The sequence below is a fragment of the Otolemur garnettii genome, unplaced genomic scaffold (genome assembly GCF_000181295.1).
Source record: "Otolemur garnettii isolate 467f Iridium unplaced genomic scaffold, OtoGar3 scaffold00017, whole genome shotgun sequence".
NCBI lineage: Eukaryota > Metazoa > Chordata > Mammalia > Primates > Galagidae > Otolemur > Otolemur garnettii.
Window position 1 is genome coordinate 10,291,655 of NW_003852412.1, and position 14,922 is coordinate 10,306,576.

Sequence of the window (14,922 nt, forward strand, 5' to 3'; positions counted from 1 at the left end):
CCATCATTGTTTAATCTTATCATTGCAGTTCTGGGCAATGCCATGCAAATGAAACAGAAATGACAGGAACGAATATTGGAATGGAGAGGAAAATTATTATTTATAGCCTAAATATACTTTTGCATAAATAGCAAGCAGAGATTATTTAACACACCCGGGAAAATCTACTGTTAAATAAAAAGGATGGATGACCATTGTTTTGGACTAAGCAACTGCACTATGCCCAGCAGAACGGTGCACATCAGAATGGAGTCACTTGTGCTACATGCCACAAATCAAACTGAACTTTAGAATGGACCAGTTTTCAAAAACTGAGAGATTCATAGCAATTGGTCAGAAGGACCCAGTTTACCTGAGTTGGCAAGAAAAGTGAGTCTCTTTTTTTGTTTTTTTGCAGTTTTTGGCTGGGGCTGGGTTTGAACCCCCCACCTCCAGCAAATGAGGCTGGCGTCCTTCTCCTTTGAGTCACAGATGCCTCCCAAGTCTCCTTTTTTAAACACTATAAAAAGTAACTAAAGTAACTTTATAATAACCAATCTACCTTTTTTTTTCCAGGTCTCTCTTTTCTTTGGCCTTTTTCTGCCTACAAAGCCCACCTTCTCTGCTCAGCTCATTGGAGCTCCCTCTATTTTATGAAGAGATGCTGCCTGATTCATGAATTGACAGTAAAAGGCAATTAGATCTTTAAATTAAATGTGTTAGAATTTTAACTCTACCAAAAAGTTATTGGAGCTTCTAGTCCATGTGTTCTCTTCCTGTCAAAGAACAGCCCCTACATCACCCGCAGGCTGCAAGGGAGCCTCACTTAGAACATGGAAGTCATCAAAAGTGAATTTCCACACATTCCCAGTGGGACATCTGTCAACAGGTATGTGACCGTCATGTCTGTTTAAAGGGGGAACTGTCCCTGCTCTTATCCATGCCCATCCCTTCCCTTGCATACCAGTTCATGTGCTCTCTCACCTAGTTCAGGACATCACTCCTGCGCTGTTCCCCTCTCACATGATCCCATTTGCTCTACAATACTACTGTACCTCTACAATACTATTCAGCTCTTGACCCCCTGTGCCCAGCATAGTAGGCTCCTGCAGACCAGGTGACAGGAATCCCTCCGTCAGAGGACCTGATGTTTAACCTGGATTGTGTTACCACTGTTGAACACTTACTCAAGTTGGTTTGGCTGTACACTATCAACAGCTCAGTTTCTTTTTCCTCTCCTATTAAATGTGTATGCAACCTGGTGATAAAGGAGTCAAAATCTGGCAAGACTCTCTCCAGCACAGTTCTTTCTTTTAATTCACAGTCTGAATTTGGAAAGAAACACAAATGGATGGAGATTGACATAACCACCCTCCTTTAGCCTCTAGTGGCCGCCAATAAGAAGATTCACATGTCTGTCAATTTTACCTGCCTGAGAGACCACCTGCAGCCTCCTTTGGCAAAGGATGGCCCATTTAACACGACTCTTCTGGTGTTCCCCTCACTGATCTTACATCTGAATGACACAAATGCTCAGGGTTATCATAGGTGGTATTCCCTTCACCACGAAAGGAGGCCTTCTCGGGTTTCCTGACCAGAAGAGCAATCTGTCTCCCTATCCTGTGGGGGAAGAAGCTGCTAGGGATGGGAGACTTTCCTGCCACCAGAGAGGTCAGGAAACTGCGGTCGCTGAATTGAAGAAGCCCCTGGTTCCAGCTTCCTTAAATCTGAGTGAATACTTCAAATTCTTAGCATAAATCTTGGGATTGTGACTATAAACAGACAATTCACAGCACTATAGTCTTATTTAAGGGAGGAATAAATTCTTATCAATGGTAAAAAAATTTTCAGCATTTTAATTTATTAATAATAGTCTTTTGGTTCAATGATACTAAGATTTGTTTAGTAAAGGCCCTTACAGGTCCCACAGTAGGAAATGATGATTTGTAAAGGATAATAGGGGAAATAGCTGCATTGATCGTGTTTAATAAACAGTTTATAATTAAGTTTGAAAACAAATTTACAATTTAAATGTTAATCCAAAGAATCTCAGGAGAAAGGCTTTATTAAGTAAAGGGAAACTGCAATCTGCATTGCTTGTATCTATGCTCTTCCTCTTTTTGAACTGATTCTGATTAAATGAAATTTTACAGTGTACCACATCTAAACAAATAACTCTAAAATTTACTAACTGAAGTCAGTTATGGTAGACTGAATAGTAGCCTTCCAAAGATGCCAAGGTCCTGATCTCAGAACCTGTGGATTATGTGTTAACTTGTGTGGCAAAGGGACTTTGCAGAGGTGATTGAGCTAAGGATCTTTATTGGGGGAAATTCTCTGCATGGATTGTGCAGATGGGCCCAGTGAAATGAGTTCGTACAGTCTTTACAAGAGAGATGCAGGAGGAGTCAGAGCCAGGGATGGAGACTGGTGATGGATGCAGGGATTGAAGTGATGTGCTTTGAGGATGGAAAAAGGGGCCATAAGCCAAGAATACAAGTGGCCAAAAGTAGCTGGAAAAGGCAAGGACGCCTTGTCCTCTCAGAGTCTCCAGAAGAAATCCGTCCTGCCAAGAACTTAACATGAGCTTAGTGAAACTGATTTTGGACTTCTGCCCTTCAGAACTGAAAGGAAGTAAATTTGTGTTGTTTTAAGGCACTAAGTTTATAGCAACTTGTTATAGTAACAATAGGGAACCAACATATTAGTAGAGAAAGTATTTGGTAGATAATCATTCTAGGCTTAGTTACAATTATAGGACATTCTTTGAAAGGCAAGTAACAAATACTGCTGGTTGGCTAGCACTTCCATTTACAACCTCCTCCGAGGCAGGAGATGGCCTTTGTTGGGATTCAGGTTTCCATGGGCCACTAGCCTGTCTTTATGTCTGTGTCAGTGTTTGCTCTGGATTATCTTGTCAAGAATGTTTCTGTAGTGAAGAGCCCTGGCAGATAGAGATAGTGTCTCCCGCTCAGAAGGAGGACTGATGCATTTGCAATCCTGGATAATAAAGGCAATATTTTCCTGGGGAGCATACTTTGGGTGTGTTTGCAAGCAACTCTAACTGAAAGATGGGGGATGATTAAAGTAGAGCATTTATCAAAAAAAAAAAAAAAAAGTATAGCATTTCTCACTTGTGACACAAACCCAGCATGTTCTCAGCATCAACCTGAACCTGCTTCTACAGTGTCCCCATGGGACTTGGTGGGCAAGACAAGGGGAATTAATGCAAACAGGAAGCTCATACAGCTTGCTGTGTGGTTGGTGATAAAGTCCGTTATTTCTGACCCAAGAGTCTCATGCTTTCTGCTAGCATCCAAGAAACAGTGGCAGATAATTTGTTAACTTGCAAGTAAGACAAAATCTCAGAACCCTCACAGTTTCTGATGGCCTTCCAGCTCAGGGACGCCATGTAACATAGTCTGGGCTTGTGAGATGTAGACAAGTCCGGTAAAGGTCCACCTAAAGGTCCTTTTTTGATTATTCCATTGCGTTCCGCCTTGCTTCAACTTATAACTCACACAGAATAAAAGTGCAGCATCTATCTTGCAACCATAAGACCAAAACCAAAATGCTAAAGGTAATAGAACAGAAAGTTAGAAAGAACCTGGATGCCTGATGGCATCTTTGAGCAGGAAAACCAGCCTTGGACTACCTAACTCTAGATTGCTTTTTGTGTGAGGAAAATGAAATCCCTACTTATTTACTCTAATGTTAAGCAGATATTGCTATAGCTGAAGGCATCTCTGATCAAAGGTAAAAATAAAGGTTTAGTTCTAAGAGAACTATTTCACTCTGGTTGTGTTCATTTCCTTCTCAAAATAAAAATAGTTTTGGTGTATCAAATGACAAAAATAGTATATTATTGAAAAATTCAAATAACATGAAAAAGTATAAAAGTAAAACAATCACGTTTGTCATCTACTACCAACAATGGCCACTAACTCTGTCTTGACAAAGTTCTGGTAGAGTACTCAGAATGGGCAGGTTCTAAGATTAGGGTGCTCAGGCAAGAATCCTAATTCCATCATTTATTACTGTAGCTATGGCCTCAGGTGAGTTATTTCACTACTTCATGCATCAGATTTCTGACTTGTAAAATAAGTATGACAATACCATATGCCTTTTCAGAATTATATTAGGCAATATACATAAAACATTCAAAGCAGTTCTTTACACCAAATAAGCACATATTATAGATGGTTATCATCTTCCTTCCAGACTTTCATCTTTGAGTTCCTGTGCATGTAAGCACACACACGCACACATGCACATATCATTTTTTTCCTATTTAACATTATTTCGGGGGCAAGTTTCCGTGTCAATAAATATAAATCAATATCGTCACTTTTAGTGGCTTTATTTCAGTGTATAAATTATAAATGCATATTGCTTTACTTTACATCTCCAACTCATAATCAATCAGGCTTTTTAAAACGTCCCCCTATTCGGGGGACGACCCTACATCGGGTCGGACATCTTTACATACCACTTAACACATCTAGCACAGTATTTTCTTGGAACCATTTCTCAGAAATAGAAATGGTCCGGGGCTCAGCTGACTTGGAGGGAAAACTAAATTATCACGTGTTAGAGCCAATGAAAGAAAATGAACCAAAAAGGAAGTAACAGCTGAGCCTCTTGGTTGTGTACTCTGAGAGTAAAATAAAGGGCTAGAACTGGGGAAAGGCATCCCCTCCCTGGTCCATTTTCCCCATGGAACGGCACACTGGTCAGTGTTAGGTAGACCAGTGCGTTATATGGGGATGGGCTCTCTTTTTAGGGAGCCCTGACCAAAAGGCCTGAAGGAGGCCAGAGATGCCACCCCCAAATATGTCTGTTTGACAAAAAGTATTTTGGAGCTGAAGGCAATGAAGAAGCAGCAAGTGGAGGAAAAGCTCTATCTGCCCCCTTTTCTGCACCGGAGACAAGATATAAATTCCTCTACAGGAGACAACTCTAGATTGTGAACCAGCCCAGAGACAGGACCTGTGCAGAGGAATCTGCAAACAAACCTCACTCTCTAAGTTTCTTCCCCTTTATTTACTCTTCCACAGTTTCCTGCCCTTGGAAGCCCCAAACTGCTTTCTGTGTCCTATAATTTCTCTACAAGTGTATTGCTCTTCGTTGAAGCCATCATTGCAGATTGCTTTTCACCAAAGTTTCCCCTGTGCGAAGTGAACATGTTAATGAACTTTTTGTTTTTCTCCTGTTAATCTGTCTTCTTTTAGAGAGGTCTGTCCCAAATGAAATTCCAGGAGAGTTTCCATGAGGAATAAATGATTTCTTTCTCACCTATAGATTCCCAAAGTCTTATAGGCCCTGGGGTTTCAGGGCATGTGATGGGGGAGGCCTAGAAGGGGAAAAGTCCTGAGTCCAATGGACAAGGGTGTCCTCTAGGTCTCCCAACTCCCCGGTGAGGAGGCCTCAGCAGAAGTCTCTGAAGAACATCTCTGCCTAGGGTCTGAGACAAAATAACCTGAGGGTGAAGCCGGGGCTATGAACATAAACCACAGACAGCATGGCCCACAACCAGAGAGACCTGAGATCCTAACCGTAACTCCTCTCAGAGACCCCAAGGCATGGGGCATGGACCTGCTTTGGTGTAGGGAGGGCATATTTTCCCCATGAGGCCTGCCAAAAAACCTTTGCTAATTGCCCATGGTCAGGCCTGAACAATCACATATAGATTTTTAATCAGGAATAGGACTGCTCATAAATGCTAGGTGAAAGGATGTGTGGGCAATATTGGATTTATACATAACATCCTACAGGAATGTGGCAGTTTGTATTCCTACCACAACATCACCAACATTGGGAATTATTCTTCTTTTTAATATTTAACAATATCATGGTTTAAAATGTTTTTTCACTGTTTCAATTTCTGTGTATTGGTTACCAGGGAAATAGTCTATCTTTCTGTGTTTATTGATAGTGGGTCCGTGTTAATTCTCAGTCAGTGGTAGAAACAGCAAGTATTTCTAATCTTTGCTTTTGTTTCTGGTAGAGTTTCAAATAAAGACAATTTTAATTTTTTATAAGAAATCTGTCATTTTTTTCCTTTTTGGTTTCTGTTTTTGGTCATATTTAGAAAGTCCTTACCTAATTCAAGATGATAAAATTATATATATGTATATATGTCTTTGTATCATTCCAGCACTTTCTTTGAGAGAAACACACACACACACACACAAACCTTTCAATTAATCTGGAATGTATTTTTTGTAAGATTTCGAAGAATTCTTACTTTAATATGATCCAAATGATTTAGCCAGATGTGCCAATACCATAAGCAATTATCAAATAGTCCATCTCTTTACTACTAATTGGAAATGCCAGCTTTGTCATATGCTAAATTTTCTGCTTATTTTGGTACTTGCTCCTTATCATTCTAATTATTTTAGTTTTAAAATTTACTTTAATATTTATAATAGGACCAGCTCCATTTTTGCTTTGCAATTTTTTCTTGGCTCTTCTCATGCATTAATTTTTCCAGACAAATTTTAGGTTAATTTTATAAAATCTCTCCTCTTCCCCTCCTCTGGGAATTCAATTGGGTTTATGTTATGAATTTTTGAATTTTTGAAGAAGAGACATTTTTATAATCTTGAGCTTTCTTATGGTGTATATATACCCCATTAGTTCAGAAGTGACATTTTTATAATCTTGAGCTTTCTTATGGTGTATATATACCCCATTAGTTCAGGCTAATTTTTAATGAGATAGGAGTAAAAATAATTTTTTTGATTGAGGAAAATCTCTTTTGAGATAATTTTTCCACTTTGTCTAAGTAAAAGCAGGACAAGCCCTATATCAGGACCATAAAACCATATAAAATATGGTAGACACACACTTACAGCTATATGTGTAGTCCTTAGTTTGCATTGTTTTGATATAATTGAATTTCAGCTATCATGGTTTAGGTAATAATATCAGTCTCCAACAGCCTGATTCCAATTTTCGTTATGGTGGTATTTTAATCATGAGTAATTGCATAATGTACAAATTTTACTGCCGGGTTTTCAGTCTACAAAACACCATGTGAATGACAGATCACTAACTTGATTCATGACCTTCATGTCTCTGCTGGCAGTGTCTACCAGTGACTGGTCACCTTATATCTGTTCAAGTCATGCACAGACAGCAAAGGGTTTAGTGATGTTACCTCCTTGTTTCCCAATGGTAAACTCATTTGACAGTTTACAAAAATAAATCATTGAAAGAGAGAATTGGCCAACAAAGACAAAGTATATAAAAAAAAAACGGGAAGTGATAATGCTGAAAGGAAAAATTGAATTGAAGATAAAAGAAAGACAAAATAAACAGTGACTGTGAGAATGTTTTTGTCATTGCTATCTGGGAGCTGTGCAGCCAGAGAAACAAATTAAACTTCCTAACATATGTCCCAGAGTAAGTGACACTGGTAAATAACAAAAACTAAAACCAAAACCAACCGACCAACCAACCAACCAAACAACCAAAAACACTTCACATTAAAAAGGACTTTCAGAGACATTTCATGATATTGAAACTGCAACAAATAAAACCTTAGAAGCTGATTCAAACTTAAAAAAAAAAGAGTATAATGATTTGCCAAGGCATTGAAAAATTTCTTGTTTTGTATCATAAATTATACAACAAGAAAACTGCCTTTGTGAAATAGAGTATTTTAGAGAAATAAAGCAACAAAGCTATTTAATTCTCAATGTTTCTAATGTTTTAAATTACAATGTAATAAACAGCAATTTTACTATTTTCTCATGTCCCCAACCATTAATTATCAACAGCAAGAGAGTTATTTTTAATGGTTCAGCAACAAATTTATAAAGGTCACAGAACAATTATAATATTTTTCATTGAGGAATAAAGAACTGTTTTGCACGATTTCAGCTTACGTGGTCATTTTTGTGATCCCATGCTGCCATGCAAGGTGAACACTGCCCGTGCTCAGGGAAACAGGGAGGAAGGAAGGACAACTGGCTGAAACTCTTCAGCCTAGAGCAGATGGCAGAAACAGAAAGTCCAAAGGATGCATTGCTTTGGTAAAAAAATAACTCCCACAAGATGGACATTGGCCCAGAGGATGAATGTGCCGTTACACAGGAGAGGACACTGCCACTCAAGATGATAGTTTATTTAAATACTAATATAGTTCTCTGAAGCTTTTGCTTGTGAGAATAGAAGGCATTTGGGGCACTGGTATCCTGCGTTTGTCCCCTGGTTCTTTTTCCTTCAGAGGAATGTTATATGGATTCAAAATACCTACTATTTGGCCTCATGTTAGCTGCGGTGTCAGGGAGAGTGATTGTTCTTTTTCCAGCTCTTTCCGGGTGAAGTCATCCCGTCCTCTCAATCTTCCAGGGCAGTGATACAACGAAACCCTCTCAGCCTAATGGGTTCAGGCACATCTTTCCTGGCCAATAGCCAGAAATGGATTTATGTGCTGATTTAAAAGGAGGCGAAAAGCACAGAGGATTTTTCAAGCCAAGGGAGAAACAAGAGAAATAAAGAAGTACAATTTCTGTTGATGATTTTAAGTGAGTTTTTCCTTTTAAATCCCAATGATCCTCTATAAGGTTTTGAAAATGATTTATAAGCCAGCAAGGACTGGCTGGATTTTGATGCCTCAAAGAGGACTGCTTCTATTTTTGGTTCAATAAAAGAGTCTGCAGTGGTACACATGAGCAAATTTAAGAAGGTAAATCATGTCCATAAGGTCATCAATTTAGGAAGAGAGAGTCCTGAGGAGAAAGCCAGAGACAGTGAGATGTGAGATATAATCTTCCACAAAACGCATGACATTCCCAGTCCCTGGGGTAAAGGTGCACCAAAGGCATAGCCGGCCTTATTTATAGACCTTCCACCTCTAGCTCTATGGTGTAATTTGAGGAACTCACAGATCTGTCTTATCAAATATATGTCCCTGCAAATTTCCTGCCTTTATCCTGACTTCCTAAGAGTCTTTCTGGAGCTGCCTTTGACTAGTAGTAGGACCTTGAACAAGTTACATGACCTTGGCTTCTTTGCCACAGTATAACGGGGGTGGGCAGGGATGATCTCTAAAGTGTGTTTCAGCTCAGTGACTTCCTGACTTTCTAAAGTTCTGTATGAGAAATGCTTATTATTGGGGGAATATTTGGTGTCAATAAATTATTTTTTTATGAATTAAAAACCCAACCTTGCTCCAGTAAGGATTTAAGGTGATACATCAATCAGGGTTCACCAGAGAAGCATGTAGATATATAGGAGGAAATTTAGTGTGTAAACTGGATCACCAGATTACGGAGCCCAAGAAGTGCCACAATCTGCCATCTGCAAGGTGGAGAACCAGGAGGACTGGTGCTTTATGTAATTCACTGTGAGTCCAAAGGCCTGGCAACAAAGGAGCTGCTGGTGTAAATCCTCGTCCAAGGCCAAAGGCCTAAGAACTGGCAGAGCTACTGGTGTAACTGACCTGAGAATGAGGCACTGGTGGTGTAAGTCCCTGGAACCGGAAGGCCCAGCAACCAGGAGCTCCCATGTCTGTGGATGGGAGAAAATCGATGTTCCAAATTTGTCCTTCCTCTGCCTTTTTGTCCTGTTTAGGCCTACAACAGATTAGATGATGCCGCCCACATTGGTGAAGGCAGTCTTCGTTATTCAGTCTACAAAGTCAATGCTAATCTCTTCCCAAAACACCATTATAGACATACTCAGGAATACAATTCACACATTGTATTTGCTTGTTAATTCCCCCCAATCGGAAATCATCAGTGATCACTAATTTTATGTTTCAACTTGGATGAACCACAGGTGTCCAGATGAAAGGAACATCCACAGTTACAAGATTTCTGCAGTTACAAAAGGTGCACAGATGTGACTTATATTCATCTTTTGTTATCAGTATATATTGAATATTACCATTTTAATACAGTTTTTTCCTTTCTTAAAATGTGTATACAGTTTTGGCCCCCATGTATATACATTATGTGCATGTATACACTATACACATGTATGCACATATATACACTGTACGCATATATACATATGTGTATATAGAGAGAAAGTGGGGAGGTGAGAGAGAGATTATGAGGATCTGAGAAACTGGCTCACATCATCATGGAGAACTGCCTCTGCCATCTGCGAGCTGGAGACTGAGGAAAGCTACTGGTATAATTTCGTTTTTGTTCAAAGCCTGAGAAGCAGGGGAGCCAATGGTGTAAATTCCAGGCTGAGGGCAGGAGAAGATGAAATACTCTAGCTCAAGCAGTGAGGCAAAAAAAGAGCTGGGATGTAAATTTCTCCTTCCTCCACCTTAGTCTAAGACTAAGTTCCACTTAGTCTGTCTGTGCTGCTATAACAGTGTGCCACAGACTGGGAAACTTATATACCAAGGAAGTTAATTTCTCATAGGTCTGGAGGCTGGGAAGTCCAACAGCAAGACACCAGCAGGTTTAGGGTTTGCAGAAGGCTGCTCTTGGCTGCCCAGATGGCTCTTGTTGCTGCATCCCCTGAAAGGGACAAACACCGTGTCCTCACATGGAGGAAGGGACAGAAAGCAAACTTTCCCTCTATGAGCTCTTTTCTAAGATGCCAGGACACACATGAGGAGGAACCCTCATAGCCTGATCACCTCCTCAAGGCCCTGCCTCTGAACGTGGTTACATGAGGATTTGGGAGAGGACACAAACGCTCACACTGCAGCGGGGCCCTCAATACGTCAGATGATGCTCACCCACATAGGAAGGGCCAGCAATTTCACTGAGTTCATGGAGCCAGTGTTGATGCTCATTTCATCTGGAAACACCCTCACAGACACACCCCCAAATAATGTTTAAGCTGGACACCTGTGGTTCAGCCAAGTTGAAACATAAGATTAACGATTGCAGATGATTTCAGATTGGGGGGAATAAGGAGACTTAACAAGCAAATACAATGTGTGAATTGGGACTAGATCCTAGATGGGAGGGAGCTTCAAAGGCCACTGGCAGAAGGGAGGGAACTTGAGTCCATCTGTGAGCTGCATGCTGATCTGAGTTAATCTTGGTCCCGCATCCAGAGTTTCAGTCAGAGCGGGTCAGAACCACTATCACACAGACTCACAGCGGTTCACAGGCCACACTTGGAGAAACACCAGGCGGGAGAGCCCCAGACAAGCCTAAGAGCTGTGAGATACAAAGTAGGAACTTGCGGAGGGCACAAATGACCTTCCCTCTTGTCTTTCTCCTCTCTCCTTGCCATGGGAGGGTAAAAATATGTAGGGATGGATACTTGGGAAATGTTACCAGAAACATTGCAGTACCCAGACACTTCAAAGGCTTCGTGAAAGATGCTTGACATTTTTTTATTCTATTTTGAAAAATTGTAAACTCACAGATACAGGCAGGGTACCATGGTATCTCCTACACTGGGTTCCCCAGCTATGTCTGTGGGACTTAGAGATCTAAATTTTAACAAGATCCCCTGTGATTCTTTTGCACACTCAAGTTTAAGAAGCTTGCTCTAGCATCTGACTCCACATTTAACACCACCAAAGCCACTTCAAGCAGCATTCAGTATGAGCATTAATTGGAACTGATAATTATTTCCATCAGGTTACACTAGAATTTAAAAACTAGTACAAGCAGGGAACAATACAACACATCCAGAGAGCTAACTCTCCTTTCTTTACAAAGGAGTGGTTTCACCCACTGCTATTTCACCAGATTCATAGTTTGGCCTCTGACACAGACCTGGGACTCAACTGCATTTAATTCCTAAGACAGTCACACCTGCCTTTTCTCCCCTGTCTCTACCCACTCTCGTTCCTCCACACTATTGTTCAGAATACTGATTTTCATGTTTAAATAGAACAATGGCTTTCAGGGTGATATTTCTTTCACAGCAGGTTAGAGTTTATATTAACTGGGAAGAGGATGCATTAACCTAGTAATACTCGGTACAAAATAAGCAAAACTAGTGCTAGAGGCAGTAAAATATGGCAGCTGAGCTTTGGCAGGGGAGGGGGCATGGACAGGCAGAAGGAATACAGTGGAAGCGTGGGATCATGTCTGGGGCTGATAGTGTGCCAAACCTGGGGGCTGGGGCCAGCCGGGGCCCAGAGTTCTGAGAGTGCTTAGAGAGGAAGGGGAACCAAGGTGGAGTGGGGTGGGGTGGGGGCATAGAAGGCCAAGGAAAAACGATTTTGCACACACAATTTTTACAAGGAATTATTTTATTTTATTTTATTTGTTGAGACAGTCTCACTCTGTCACCTTGGGTAGACTGCCATGGTATCATCTTAGCTCATAGCAACCTCAAACTCTTGGCCTCAAATGATTCTTCTTGACTCAGTCTCCCAACTAGCTGGAACTAAAGGCACCTTCTACAATGTCCAAATGAGTTTTTCTATTTTTTGTAGAGATGGGGTCTCACTCTTGCTCAGGCTGTTCTCAAACTTCTGAGCACAAGGGATCCTCCTGCCTTGGCCTCCAAGTTTATTAGGATTACAGGTGTGAGCCACTTCGAGGAATTTTGAAAAATCTCTTTTCTAGTTCAGAAATGATTCCTGGGAAAAGAAGAAAAATTTCAAATAGTCTATTCGCAAGTAAGTGAGCCCATGTGGATGAATTCTCGGTAGTGAACACTAGTTTTGGTTATTGAAACATTTGTACTGGAATTCCTTCAAACAAACAGCCTCTGGGAACTTCTGGGAGAAAGTACCTCTCCCGGAGCCTAGTTATGAACCTTTGAGATTGAAATCTGAATGAGGATGTAATCAAAGGTTGGACCCTATTTCCAAAACCTCCGCTACTCACCTGTGGCACTGAGGAGTCACTGGAGGGAGGGGGTGGGGGTGACTGCTAGTGGGTATGCAGCTCTTTGGGGGGTAACGAGATGTTCCACAATTGATTGTGACAGCAGCTCAGCACTGTGAATATACTAAAATCCACTGAATTGCACCCTGTAAGTGGATGAATTGTATGGTGTGTGAATTATTATGTATCTCAAAAAGCTGTTCTGGATGTTTTTTAAATCTCTGGAAACATATCTAGGGACGTGAAGAACGGAAGAGGGTGAGGCCTCTTTGGGAGTTACAATCTCTGGCCACGCATCAATAGCTACCCATCAGAAAGGCTAAGAGTTTCAAATGGCAGGTAACTTGTTGTTACCCAAGTTGGCTGAGAATTATGACACTTTTTAAGAAGCATGGACAAAAGTGAAAAAATAAACAATAAAAAGACCTATTCCTTCTCCATCACCTGCCCATTACTTCTGTGTGTGTTTTAAATAGACAAAGTAACCATGAAGAAAATAAAGACAAGGTAGGAGAGGGGGCTCCATTTCATCACAGTTTCATATGTTGTGTAAGTGTGACAGCACAGCTCAAGTGCCAACACGAGATGACATGGGCTGGATAGGGTGACCCAGAGCACTCATGTGCTGTTACTATAATAATTGAATTTTCTGAAGCAGGAATTTATGAATAGGCGATGATAAGTGCTAGCCTGTATCCTTGGTTGCTAATGGATGTTTCAGGGGACCTCAAAACCCTCTGCCTAGACTAGGGTATGTACACTCACATGTGATTGTAAGACTTAATAATCATAATGTCTTTTCTGTAAGTGGCATCACTTTATAGCTTTGGGGCGGGGAGGGGTAACAGACCAACAAAATGTGACTATTAAGTGATGAGACCCTCAGAAAGTGGAACTGAAAGGTGAGCAAACCTAGCACCATCTGACACCCCTCTGAAAAGTCGAGGCCACTTGGGATTATAGGGCCTGGGCCTCTAAGTCAGGCCCTGGGTCAGGACATCACAAGGCTCAGGGTTGTGGGCTGTTCTGAGAGAGCTCAGGCCTAGAGGGAGATTGAATGTGCAGGCTGTAGAGAGAAACCGCAGGAGAAAGGAGGATTTGAAGCAGAGTGGAGGTGGGGCTGACAGGTGTTTTCAGTGGCTGTCGTGGGGAGCTGCAGGCTCTGACAAGTGGAGCTCAGGAGGGACAGGAGGAGGGAGCAGCTGGGGAGGCTCAAACTCAGGGACTCACTCCCCATTTCTCATTTCATCGCAACTCTTTCTGGAGCCAAATCTAGGAATTATGGAATCTAGTTGTTTCACCAGTGAGGCCGTCAGCAAAACCTCCAAGGATAATGGTGCTGATGTGTAAGGACCTCTGGGGTGGTAGCCAGGCCTTTTTCTAAGCAACTCTCACTACCATCAAATTCTTCCTTACATCAAAGTACACATTTCTTGCATTGGCAAGTTATTGGCTGTGAATGTTCTGGAAACCAACTAAGCTCTTTAAGCTTGTTTGCTCATTTGTAAAGTGGAAATAATAGGACCCACCTTTCAGGGTTATTTTAATTCAATTAAGTGAGATGAGAAAGCACAGAGACTGGGCCTTGGCACATGCGATGCCTGGCTTTCAGCATCAGTTGTAGTTTTGATGTTGATTTTTGTGTTGCTCTTGGTGATATCAAGGCCCACAGTCCTAGAGTCTGTGCCAGATCAGAAGGCTCCTCATCTAGCAGTTTAACAGTGCCCCTGGATTTCTTGGTAACACTGGTGACCGAGTGTTGTGCCCAGAAGTTCCACAAAGACCACACTGCCAAACAAGTTAAATTTAGAGAGGAGTCCTTTTATTGAAGAGCCGGCTGGTGACTGCCTCAGTGTCCCAACATAGGGTTTCTGAGAGCAGCCCCGAGTGCTTAAGGGATCAGATTTTTAAGGCTTGGTCTGCATCTTGATGGCACACAGGCTGTCCAGGTGCATTCAGAGAGGGCAGCAAGCAAGCATTGTACAGAAGCAGAATTTTGTGGTTAGTTAGTCAGACATCATACATCTTTGTTTTAGTATTTTCCCCCTATACATCCTAGTTTCAATACTTTCCCCACCTGATATTGTTTAAAGGTCAGTCCAGGAACAGTTGGTACCTCCCGGTTCGTTTCCCAAGGAGTTAGCCCAGCAAGAAACTGGGAGTGAAC

The 14,922-nt window shown here is 41.3% G+C and overlaps 1 pseudogene; it reads left to right on the top strand.

The window, feature by feature from the left end:
• Positions 1–1,040: 1,040 nt before the first annotated feature.
• On the top strand, positions 1,041–1,736 carry LOC100953963 (annotated as a pseudogene).
• The last annotated feature ends 13,186 nt before the right edge of the window (positions 1,737–14,922 follow it).